The following is a 13,071-nucleotide window of genomic DNA, read 5'->3' as shown; positions in this document are numbered from 1 at the left end:
CTAATAGAGGCAGCGAAGTAAAGTTTTTTCGCTGTCCTTACCGCTTTCATGTACAACTTATTGGTGGCACTTACCAAAGCATGGTTACAATCATTGGGAGTTCGCCTCCATCTGCACTCCAGCCTCCTCCTCTCTTGCTTCATCACTCTCAGCTCCGGAGTATACCAAGGAGCTGTATGAGCTCTACATAGGAGAGGGCGCGCAGGAGCGATCGTGTCAACAGCCCAAGTCATCTCCGTATTCCACAGTGCGACCAGGGCCTTGACAGGACCACCAGTCTTATCAGCCGGAAAATCTCCCAGGGCCCTCTGAAAACCAAGAGGATCCATCAGACTGCGGGAGCGGACCAACCTAATAGGTCCTCCACCTTTGCAGAGGGGAAGAGCTACTGTAAGCCTAAATCTCAACAAGCGGTGATCTGTCCATGACAATGGGGTAGATGAAAAACATTCCACCTCCAGATCACCATCTCCGTGATCAGTGGCAAAGATCAAATCAAGAGTATGTCCTGACACATGCGTTGGGCCAGTAGAAAATTGAGACAGCCCCATTGTTGTCATGGAGGCAATGAAGTCCTGAGCTGCACCAGATAAGACAGCCTCGGCATGGACATTGAAATCCCCCAGTACCAAAAGACTAGGGGATCTCAATAGTACCTCCAAGACTATCTCCGTCAGCTCAGCTAAGGAAGCTGTTGGGCAGCAAGGTGGACGGTACACCAACAGTATTCCTAGTCTGTCTCCCTGGCCCAATACAAGGTGGAGACACTCTAGACCAGTCGCCACCTGGACAGGGTGCTGTGTGAGAGGGAAAGTACTCCTATAGACCACAGCAACTCCCCCTCCCCAGCCCTCAGATCTACCACAGTGCTGAACCACATACCCAGGTGGGCAAAGCTGGGAAAGAGCAACTCCTCCCTGATCACCCACCCAGGTCTCGGTTATACACGCCAGGTCGGCACCCTCGTCCAGAATTAAATCATGGATGAGGGAGGTTTTATTATATACCGACCTGGCATTCAAGAGCAGCACTTGGAGATCCGAGAGCTGGCTGATAGGACAACCAGCAATCCTGTGGGTAAGAGGAGAACCGGAACAAGGCACAGACACAACTTGTCTGGGACGAGTTCCCCTTACCTGGCCAGTTCTCCTCCTAACACCATACCTCCCATTACCCGTCACTACGTTAATTGGGGCCCCCGAAAGTCCCCCCACGAAGGATGTAATCCTTGCTCCCAGGCACATAGTAAAAATACACGAATACACATACACAAAACAATCAAACAAAACATTCACACCACACTAATCCACACACACAATACACACAGAACGACAGCCAACATTAAAATTAATCCTCTTCAACCAACAAGCAGCATAGCAAAACACTTCAATAGCAGCAGCAAACGGCACCACGACCACACAAGCAGCACTGCGCCCGGGCACCCCAACAATGGCAGGACCAGCATACAAGCAGGCAAGCAGCAGCACCGTGGCGATGACAAGGCCACAAACGACGGCACCCAAACAGCCGCACAGTCCGCAGCGGCGGCCACAGCAACGGCCACACCCACACGCAAGCGGGGAAGCGACGGCGTCGGCGATGCAAGGCCAAAGAACGGTCCTCCAGTCGGCAACGGCGGCTGCAGCGAGGTGGCACCTGCACGTAAACAGGCAGAAGGCGATGAACGGCGGCACAAGGCCACGAAATGGAACCCCAAGGCAACGGCGGTGCTCCCACTACCGCCGGGCCAGAGCTCCACGTCCGGCTGCTCTCCACGGCAATCTTCCTTCGGTTGCTGGGCCGCACCCAGAGCCTGGCTGCCCTCCGCGGCGCTCCCACCGCCACCGGGCCGATGTCCTCCACGGCTCTTCTACGCTGCCACCCTGACCGTTCTCCTGGCGCCTCACACCGAGTCCAGGGCCCGGCCGTTTTCTGCGGCGCTCTCACCACCGCCAGGCCGTTACTCTCTACAGCCCTCCACACCACTGGCAGGGGGAGCAGGCTGGGGGCTCTCCCACCACCACCTGGCTGATGTTCTGGCCGCCCGTCACACTGCTCCCTCACTGCCACCAAAACCCAGACCCTAAGGTAAGGGAGATGGCCATAAAGGGGGGTACATGAAGACACTAAAGGCAGGAGAAATCACATTCATAGTTGCTGCTGGGCTTCTTCTGGTGAATGAGCTCTTATCGTGCATTTTGCCAGCCAGTGTATACTGCCACTACAACAGTAACCTGAGGCTCCAGTTCACTCATACAGACTGTATAGTCCTCTCCAGGATTCGCTCACATGGGTCCCCTCCAGACTGATCATTATTTTGCAGGAGGGATTCAAGCACATGCTCGCAAGTTTAGATTTGAGCAATTAAATTACAGCACTCAAGTGCTCTTGCACCACAAGCTCACTTAGAAAAATAACCCTAAACTTTTTGCTGTAAGGCAGATGCGGGGAACCATCTGTCAGCCATCTGTCGGGAATGGTTTGATTTGGATTCCTGCATCGAGCAGGGGGTTGGACTCGGTGGCCTTGTAGGCCCCTTCCAACCCTACTATTCTATGATTCTATGAACCTTCAGATGTTGCTGAACTACAACTCGGATTATCCATGGCTATTGGCCAGGCTTCCTGGAGCTGATGGGAGATGTAGCTCAGCAACATCTGGAGGGCCAAAGATTCCCCACACCTGCTCTAAGGAAAGTGATGGGGAAATGCAATAGAAAGTGAATAACAATCAGTTGACAGGAAGTTGTATAACCTCTGCACACACAAATCAGAATGAATGTTGAATAAACAGCAGATGTTGAATTACCTCCTTGCAAGCGCTGTGCAAACAAATGTTGAATGTTTAATAAAAAGGTTTTCTGGAGGCCCCCATGGAAGAAGGCATGTATGGTGGAAAGTAGCTGCACATTTATCCCCACCCCCCAATCTCATGGCTCCTCCCATCCTGGTGTCACCATGTTGGTGCATAACTTCTGAAGAGGAAGACTGCTATCTGTGTGGAGGCTCCCTGCACAATGTAATGTTTATTTTTTTTGTTCTGTTTATTAAGGATACTTTTAGCCTATTCATCCGATGGTCCCAGGGTGGAGTACAATCGTTATACAACAGCTCTACGCTAATATCTCAGGATACCACAAGGAACAACTGATTTCTTATATCCCTCCCTGATCACTGAGAAGTTGGTGGGGCATCTCTCTTAGGGGCCCCTCATGGCTCAGATGTATGGCTTGTATCCACTAGGAGCCATGCATTCAGTGTTGTGGGGCTAACTCTGAGGAACTCAGTCCCAGCTGAGATCAGACAGGCCCTCACCTTCTGGACTTCAGGCACTGGACAAAGAACTTTCTATTCCAGCTGGCATTTTAAGTAAGCTGTATTATGCCCATTTGTGGGACTTGTATGTTTTGTTTTTTACCTGTTTTTTGTTTGTTTGTTTCAAACACCATATTATTTGATTGAGGAATTGTTTTATTGATTGTTCTGTAAACTGTTTTGGGACTATCTATGGTGAAAAACTATAAATATGGGGAATAAATAAATACTTATGTTAAAATTAAAAAAAACACTCAGACTCTCTTTTGATTCAGTCTTTTATGTCAAGAGGAATAAAATAAGGTTTTATTCTGGCCACAGTGTTAATTTAATTTATACGTAAGGCATGTAGTTTGGGAACTCTTCCCCCCCTAAACAAAAATGGCACTTAGATATGTGCATGCAGATGATATGACTCTTATTTTATCATCCCAAGTGGATATGAGATTAGGAATCTAATCTATCAAATTATCACTTTCTGCAATAATATGAGAACTGAAACACAACCACCTTCAAAATTCGCACTAATTTGAATTTTTCAGTGCAGTTTGCCAACCAGTGTTTACCAAAATGCATAGGGTTAGGGGAAAGTGGCACTTCCAGGCACTTCCAGGATAAAATCTTTAGCATCCACCAGGACTTAGACTCCAGTGTTATAGCAGGTGAATCAAGCGAGTTATCCAGAGCACAGCCTTGTCCTGATTTCTTGGATGAGTTTCAGTTGGTACAGCTTGAGGACGTTGACAAGGTGCTTGGCCAGGTTCGTGCAACCACTTCTGTGCTGGATCCTTGCCCTTCTTGGCTAATAAAAGCTACCAGGGATGGAACAGCCGGGTAGGCCAGGGAAGTGATTAATGCTTCTCTGTGAGAGGGGGTGGTCCCTGGCTGCCTGAAAGAGGCAGTAATGAGACCACTCCTGAAGAGATCCTCCTTGGACCCAGAAAATTGTAAAAACTATAGGCCAGTAGCAAATGTTCCATTCCTGGGCAAGGTCCTTGAATGAGTGGTTGCGGCAGTTGGTGAGGCCCTAAGCTATATAACGCTTGGAGGCCCTTTGTTAAAAAATTACACCATATATATATATATATATATTCAGTACACATAAAAATTTAAAAGCCCCCCAAAAAAATTCTGAAATTTTTTGAGGCCCCTGCGGATTGTGAGGCCCTAAGCTGTAGCTTGTTTAGCTTATGCCTAAATCCGGCACTGGTTGGGGGCCAGCTCCAGACACTCTTGAATGAGACTGATTATCTGGATCCATTTCAGTCAGGTTTTAGGCCTGGTTTAGGCACGGAAACAGCCTTGGTCGCCCTGTATGATGACCTCTGTTGGGAGAGAGACAGGGGGAGTGTGACTCTGTTGATTCTTCTTGATCTCTCAGCGGCTTTCAATACCATCGACCATGGTATCCTTCTGGGAAGACTGGCTGAGTTGGAAGTGGGAGGGACTGCATGGTGGTAGTTCCACTCCTACTTGGCAAGTCTGCTCCAGAAAGTGGTGCTTGGGGAACATTGCTTGGCAACCTGGATTCTCCAGTATGGGGTCCCACAGGGGTCAGTTCTGTCCCCCATGCTGTTCAACATCTACATGAAACCGTTGGGTGCAGTCATCCGGAGATTTGGAGTGCGTTGCCATCAGTACGCTGATGACACGCAGCTCTATTTCTCCTTTACATCTTCTTCAGGTGAGGCTGTCAATGTGCTGAACCGGTGCCTGGCTGTGACAATGGACTGGATGAGGGCTAATAAACTGAGGCTCAATCCAGACAAGACTGAGATGCTGCTAGTGGGTGGTTCTTCTGACCAGATGGTGGATGTCCAACCTGTCCTGGATGGGGTAACACTCCCCCTGAAGGAGCAGGTTCGTAACTTGAGGGTTCTCCTAGAATGATCTCTGTCACTTGAGGCTCAGGTAGCCTTGGTGGCACGGAGTGCCTTCTACCAACTTCGGTTGGTGGCCCAGCTGCGCCCCTATCTGGACAGGGATAACCTGGCTTCAGTTGTCCATGCTCTGGTAACCTCCAAGTTAGATTACTGCAATGCACTCTACGTGGGGCTGCCTTTGAAGACGGTTTGGAAACTGCAGCTTGTGGAAAATGCAGTGGCCAGATTGGTAACAGGGACCAGATGGTCCGAACATATAAAACTGATTTTGGCCCGCTTGCATTGGCTGCCTGTGTGTTTCCGAGCTCGATTCAAGGTGCTGGTTTTAACCTATAAAGCCTTACACGGCTTGGGACCACAATACCTGCTGGAATGCCTCTCCCGATACGAACCCACCCGTACACTATGCTCAACATCTAAGGCTCTCCTCCGGGTGCCTACTCCAAGGGAAGCTCAGAGGATGGCAACAAGGGAGAGGGCCTTCTCAGTGGTGGCCCCCAAATTATGGAAAGATGTACTTGACGAGGTGCACCTGGCACCATCACTGTTATCTTTTCAGCACCAGGTCAAGACTTTCCTCTTCTCCCTGGCATTTTAGCATCTGTTTTTAAATTGATTTAAATTTTTAAAATTGTGTTTATATTGTTTTTAAAAGATATGTTTTAAATTTGTAGATTTGTTTTTAATGTTTTTAGTTATTGTAAACCACCCAGAGAGCTTCAGCTATGGGGCGGTATACAAATAAAATAAATAAAATAAATAAATAAATAAAGACCACAGTCTGCTCCTGGTCTTGTTTTCACAGAAAGTATGGCACTTCATCGTCTGCTACCAATTATATAATCAATTTGATTCCCATATTGACCATTTGGTGATGTCCACGTGTACAGTTGTCTTGAGAGAACCAAAATTGAAGAACTTTCTATCCCTAATTGCAAACCAGAAGGATTAGTTGTTAATTACAGGAAGACAAAAATAGTGGTGCTTTGCCAAAACATATAAGCAACATAAATGTGTCTTGGGTTGCAACTTGACAATCTCATTCATTTACGTACTTAGGGAAGTGGCGAGGAACCTGTGATCCTCCCACTGTTGTCGGACTTCCACTTCCAGAATGTTGGTCCTGCTCTAGACCAAACCGACATTCTGGAAGTGGGAGTCCAACAAAAGAGCAGGAACATACTTGTCTCACCCTGATCGAGAAGAAGTCTTGAGAGACTTTCCTCCCAAAAGGAGGATGGAGGAGGACTTTGTTGGGCCTTTGGACCTATCACAGAGCAATTTACTCTAACTCCAGCCCTTTCCCTGGCCTTTCTCCTCTTTCCCTAAAATGTTCACCCCCCCACCCCTGGCAGTGTGGGCCAAGTATTGTGGACAAACTTCCCTTTGGATTAATTATTTGGCATATATATTCATTTGCTATTATTTTATTTTAATGGCCACTGGCTATAAACAGTAAAAATTTAGCTAACTGGGTTTGAAATAATGCAAGGAACCTCCACATATACAGCAAGCTCCCCACTTTGGAAGCTAAGCCCCAACACAGTGATGGTGGGAGTAAGTGTGCAACTTTGGGGCATGGCGAAATGTGCAAGTCCATAGCCCTCTTCATCATGCTTGCCCTGCTCACGTGACATCTGAAGAGAGATTATTGCATACATGGAACTCAATACAATCAGGACCTGCCCACGTCCTATGTGCATATTAAAGCCCTGATGAACATTGATTTACACTAGGGATGCCAGAGAATTCAGACGTAAATGGGAGTGGAAATTGCCAATGTTCACTTATTTTTCCAAACCAGCAAATATATTCAGTATTCACTGTTGTTGTTGCCTTCAGTCTGAAAACAATATGTAATTGATTACACTTTCATCTTATTTGCATTGGATTCCTTTGCACTGAAATGAATGGGGTAGAATAACATAATGACAATAGTTTACCTAACTGTTGACATAAATTACATGTTACATAATTTCACCACATTGGACAGCAAGATGAATAATGTAGTTTTTGGCAGAAGAAGAACAGCAGCAGACTGGAAACAGTGCTGCATGCGATACATACGGGGGAACATTAAACAATGCCTTCTTACATCCCTAGTTCACACCCTTTTCTGCCCCATCTTGCAGTTGCTTTATGCATGTTGTAGGACAGGGGTGACTAATCTGTTTTGGTCCAATTTGCATTCCCATCAATTTTTATTTTTGCCACTGCCACCAAAATCAGTAGGATCTTAAGACGCCAGAAAAATTTCCTTGGAAGCCAGATCAGTGTCTCCAGGCAGGGATTAACCATCAGGGGTTTAAAACATTGACTGTGTGTATGACTAGCATTGAATATCATCTTGCAGGATGAAGTGTGTTTTGTCATCTTCCTCTTGATGTGGATGGCAATATGTATTTTCATCACAATTTGTGATCAAGGACCACTGTGTGCATTCCCCTCCCCCAATGCATTGCTATTCACATGGTTCACTACTTTTTATTGCCATCTGGGGTAAGCAGTACCATTACTGGGCCCTCTGTTTATAACCAGGGTGGTCAATCTGTGGTCCTCCAGATGTTCTTGGACTGTAACTTTCATCAGCACCACCTTCTCTACCTGAAAATGCAGGAATATTGAGAATTGTAGTCCAACAACATCCACAGGTTGCCCACCTTTGGTTTATAAACAGAATTAGGCTATTCCAGTTCTCTTCATCCCAATACAAATATGAACTGTGATTCAGTGATGTGTTATGTGCATGCATATCCCATCTAGGTAAGGGCAGGAATTTTGATTCAGTTCATATTTCAAGCTGAATTTATCATATTTGCACTTTCCGAAACAATATGAGAACCAAACCACAGCCATCGTTTGAAATTCGCACTTATTTAACTTTTGTGGTGCAGTTCACCAACCAACGTTTACAAACATTCTTGTATTAGGGCATAAAAATGAATAAAATGAATATATATGAGTGATAATAACATGCAAAAATGAAATATACAATAAGAAATGGCTTGCAAAAATGAGTTCATTAGTCAAAACTCCCTACAAGAATATTCTTATTAGGAGAAATTTGCACTAAAATGCTGGGGAATTTTCATGAGGATTTTTTTTTAAAAAAACGCAAATTGCTGAAAAAATGTGGAGAACTTAGTTTAAGATTGGAAAAATGAGAAACCAGGAGAAACAAAATTGACAGATCTTTCCAACCCTAATCCCATCATTATTTTTTGGAAAATGGAAATGGACTGCCTTCAAGTCGATCCCAACTTATGGCAACCCTATGAATAGGGTTTTCATGGTAAGCAGTATTCAGAGGTGATTTCACCTTTGTCTTCCTCTGAGGCTGAGAGGCAGTGGCTGGCCCAAGGTCACCCAGTGAGCTTCATGGCTCTGTGGGGATTCAAATCCTGGTCTCCCAGGTCCTAGTCCAACACCTTAACCACTACACCACACTGGCTCTCTCTTTTTTATTGCTCCATTTTCATCAGTTTCCACACCAACCAAGAGATGCAGGAGTGAACAGGGGAGAAGTGCAAGCCAACAACAGAACATGCAACACACAGTCATCTAAAAAAAAAATCAGGTGGGTGGGCCTGTCCCTTAGTAGCCCCTATAGAGAAACCCTTCCGCTGCCAGTTTAGTGACAACATTCTTTAACATAATGATTAACATTTGTAGAGCACATTTGAAGTGTTCAGAGCACTTAACGTGCATTATCTCGGTAATCTTTACGATGGCAATGTAAAGTAGTAGTGATAGCTTTCAGATGTTTCACTCACATTTTGAAATCAGTGCCTCTCCTAGTCTTCCATATCCATGCACTAAGCACATATGCCTCAAGAGGGGAAGTCTGTGAATATAGAACACAAGACATGTAGGTTTTCATGTAGTCTGGAACCCTGATTATACAGTATATACATGTAGTCCCAGATCGCGTGGAAGCCTACACATGTTAACTTCTCCCTTTCAGATATCTGTTCTGAATGAATGTACAGGGATCAGGAGACAGGGCCAGGGGAGTGCAGATTGTTGGAGACAGGCTAACCAGCATGGCTGTGCTCCTAGATCATGTGGTTATTACAATGTGTGACCAAAATATTTGTATAAGGGTCTATAGTGGCCTGTTCATAGCCACCAATTGGATTCATGCCTGAGATGAAATTTGAAAAAGTTACTGTTCAGCTCATTGCTCTTACCCTTCAGGAAAAGGTACATTTTACAAAAAATAAAAATGCATTGGTAGCCACGTGATTTCCTCATAAAACAAAGGCAGGGTACAGGACATTTGCAGGGGAGAATTGGCAGGTGGTCAATTTTTCCTTCTCAAGCAGACTTTAAGATTGGAAGCACAACTGGAGGGAAATTGGCTTGGGAGGAGGCATGTCTGTGTCAATGGACACAAGAAGGTTATGTGCAGAGCTTGGAAGATTACTTTTAAAAAGTAATAAATTACAGTTACAATTACTTGGCCCGAAGAAGTAGTAATTACTGTTACAATTACAATTGCTCTGAAAGTAACTGATTAATTTACTTTTTCTCAAAAGTAATCACTACAATTACATTTCAGTTACTTTTTAAAAAAAACTCCTACAAGGTGCTGGCCTTGGCTGCTGCACATCTAAGAAGCCTAAAACAATATTAAAAATAAACACACACACACAGGGGGTAGTAGAATAAAAAAATTTATCCATAAGATTATCATAATGGCATAACAGAATCTCACATCCCCCCAAGCAATGAAGATACCCCAACTCTTGAAATCAAATTTTACACTTGAAATGCTTTTATAATATGTTTCTGTTATGTCTCAAAAGAACAAGATGCTCAAAGAGCACGTCAGACAAGGAATGTCTTTTTACAGTCATTACGTTGCCACCAGTACTGAACAGGCGTTCTACTGCGGCGCTTGAAGGCATGCCTGTGTTGTGCTGCAAAAAACACCGCAGCACACGTGGAAAGCCATGGAGTGATGACACTTCCCTGCTGGGAGACCTCAGGTACCTCACCAGTTCCTCCTCAGCAGTGTCCACTGCTGACTTCTTGCCCTGAGGCAGAAAGTTAAAGAAGTCATCTTCTAAGTCATCTCCTTCCTGGTCTTTATCTGAAGACTGATCACTGTCCTCATTAAGTACACCCATCTTTATTTCAGCTTTCAACAAGGCTTAAGAAAGAGAGAGGATATGTTAACACATACATGTTAGGAAACCATCATCTGCTCTTCATTTCCTGATGCTTGTCATGTCCCCTGGTTCAGGGTCCAGCCTGAGCCTGTGGATGATGACATGGAAGGTAGGAAGGTGACCAAGTCACCACACTCATGGGGCAGCACAGCAGACCCTTAAGGATTACCTGCAGCAACCCAAGGTTGTGATGAGGAGCCCCAGGAAGAAAAGGCCCAGCCCTTGCCTACCACCTTAAGCCCTCTGATGCCTCCCTTGAGACAACATTTCCCTTGGAGTAATCCACCCAAAGGGCTTCCCTAACGTTCTTACTTGTTGGTATGGGTGGTGGCCTGACACGATTCCAGCCAATCTAGTTTGAAGTGAGGGTGTAGGCAGGCTGCCAGAAGAAGCCTCTTGTCCTCCCAGATAGCTGCAAACCGCTTTCTTAGGGCTTTGCGCACACCTCACAGCAGCTGAAAACAGTATGTGTACCTCTCAGGTTTGTTTTCCAGTCCTTCTAACTTGCGGTCCAGATTGCAGAGCGTTGGTAGCAAATACCCCATGAACATGCCGTTCTCCAGTTGCAGGATATCTAGGGACTGGACTAGTGGCTCCATAATCTCTGTGTATTCCTGTACCACTTTAATCTCAGCAGCTGTGATCCTGGACAAGGAGCAGCGGTCCATTATGGCATGCATTTTTAGTGGCACAGTTGACAGGAGCTCATGTAGTTGCTTCAATGCATCAAAGGTGGAATTCCACCTGGTCTTATTCGGTACCTTCAGATACACACCACATTGCGCACGGATATACTCAGCAATCTGGGCTGACTGGTTCTGCTTGGACCACAACTTGCTGCACTTTCCCATCAAGGAACGAAACTGTTTCTTGAAAGGACCAAGAAGACTACTTTTGGAGGAGTCAGAAAGCATGGCCTCTATGTCTTGTGTTGCCACAAGGTTGAGGGTGTGGCTAGCACATCTCTGGTGTGGTGGTAAAACAAAATCCTCTCCTGAGTCTGCAGCTTCTTCCTCTGCCTCAGGTCCTGTGTCCAGGATCTCACAGATAGGCACAAACTCCACCTCACCCTCTTCCTCCTCCTGGTTATCACCATCGTCGTCACTGGTGCCTGCAGCTTCCACTGGTTCTTTGGCCATGAAAACTCTGAACGCTTTCACAAAGTTGGAGCCATTGTCTGTAGTAGTGCACATAACTTTGTTGTGGATCCTGTACTGCACATGTACATCATGCAGTGCTTTTGAAAGGACATTGTATGTATGGCACCCCTTCAGACGCTTACAAGCCAAGGCCCCGACCTCACGTTTCAGGGTAGTTGGGTTGATCCAGTGGGCTGTTACCCCAAAGTAACTCTTCTTGCCATTGGTCCAACAATCTGCAGTGGTTGCTATATATGCCACAGCACCCATTCGGTTTGCAAGAGTTTCTCTCATGTGGCATGCTCTCTTCTCAATTCTGTCTCTCAGAGTCTTGGCACATATGATGGTGAGATCTTTGGGGAGTCCAATGCGAACCAGATTAATGAATGATGGTTTGTCCACAGTCTGAAGTGGTAATGTCTCCTCTACAATGAAATCAATGATTCTCCTGTCGAGATTGCTCTGGGTGACAGGCTCCCTGCCAGATCCCCACCTCTCAAGGGTTGTCTGCTGCTGCTTCAGCATTTTGGGAGGAAGGGTGTCATGCATTGGTTCAGGAAGGCCACGTCTCCTTGCCTTTATTGCTTCTTCAATTGATCTCAGCTTCTCAGCGTGTGCCCTCTGAGGAAGAAGAACAAAGCATGAATCCAAGAAAAAATGGAAGAGGAACTTCACAATTTAAACATAAATAGACAATGGACACTCTTTGAGGACCAGCATGACAAAGGCTTACCTCAAAATGTTTCTTCACATTGGATGAGGGGGAAACAGCTGATCTCAGATTTTTGATCCTTGGAAGGCAGTAATTGCATCATACAACAACATTTTTCCCACTCTGGCTCACAAATGTACAAGCTTTCTCAAAGCCAAACCATGGTACTTGCTGTTCTGCAGATGTGGCTGTGGGCAACTGGCACTGCTTCATGCCCTCCTCCTCCTCCTCATGCACAGGGCCTCCTTTCTGAACCTCACTTTCTAGTTTTGCCTCCTCAGGATCAACAAGCTGTGACTCAAGTGGCTGCACTGACTGCTGCTCTCAGCAGCAAAACCTGCAACAGGCGTCTCTGTAATAAACAAGAGATAATGCTCCTATATGGGTGAACTTCAGCTGTGATGTGCCCCCATCTCTTCCCCATGCTGCAAGATCCCCCAGTCAGAGTGGAAGTAAGCAGGTCGATAGCACAATTAAAAGAGATCCTATTTGCATCATTTTTGCTCACTGAATAACCCTGCCTGGGCCAGTCTAACCTACTATCTCACAGGGTTGTTGTGAGAACAAAATGAGACTAGGGTTCAAATCCCCACATAGCCATGAAGCTCACTGGGTGACCTTGGGCCAGTCACTGCCTCTCAGCCTCATGAAAACCCTATTCATAGGGTCACCATAAGTTGGAATCAACTTGAAGGCGGTACATATATTTTTTATTTTGAATATGATGATTATGATAATAAATATGCAGCGTTTCAAATTAATTCTGTATGAGAAGCATTCCATGCCAAGCTTGGAAAACCAAGGATGAGGTATAAAATGTACACAAAAATACTTTTGACAAAATGCCGT

The sequence above is a fragment of the Rhineura floridana genome, chromosome 8, assembly GCF_030035675.1.
Source record: "Rhineura floridana isolate rRhiFlo1 chromosome 8, rRhiFlo1.hap2, whole genome shotgun sequence".
Classification (NCBI taxonomy): Eukaryota; Metazoa; Chordata; class Lepidosauria; order Squamata; family Rhineuridae; genus Rhineura; species Rhineura floridana.
This window is presented reverse-complemented; position numbering follows the sequence as displayed.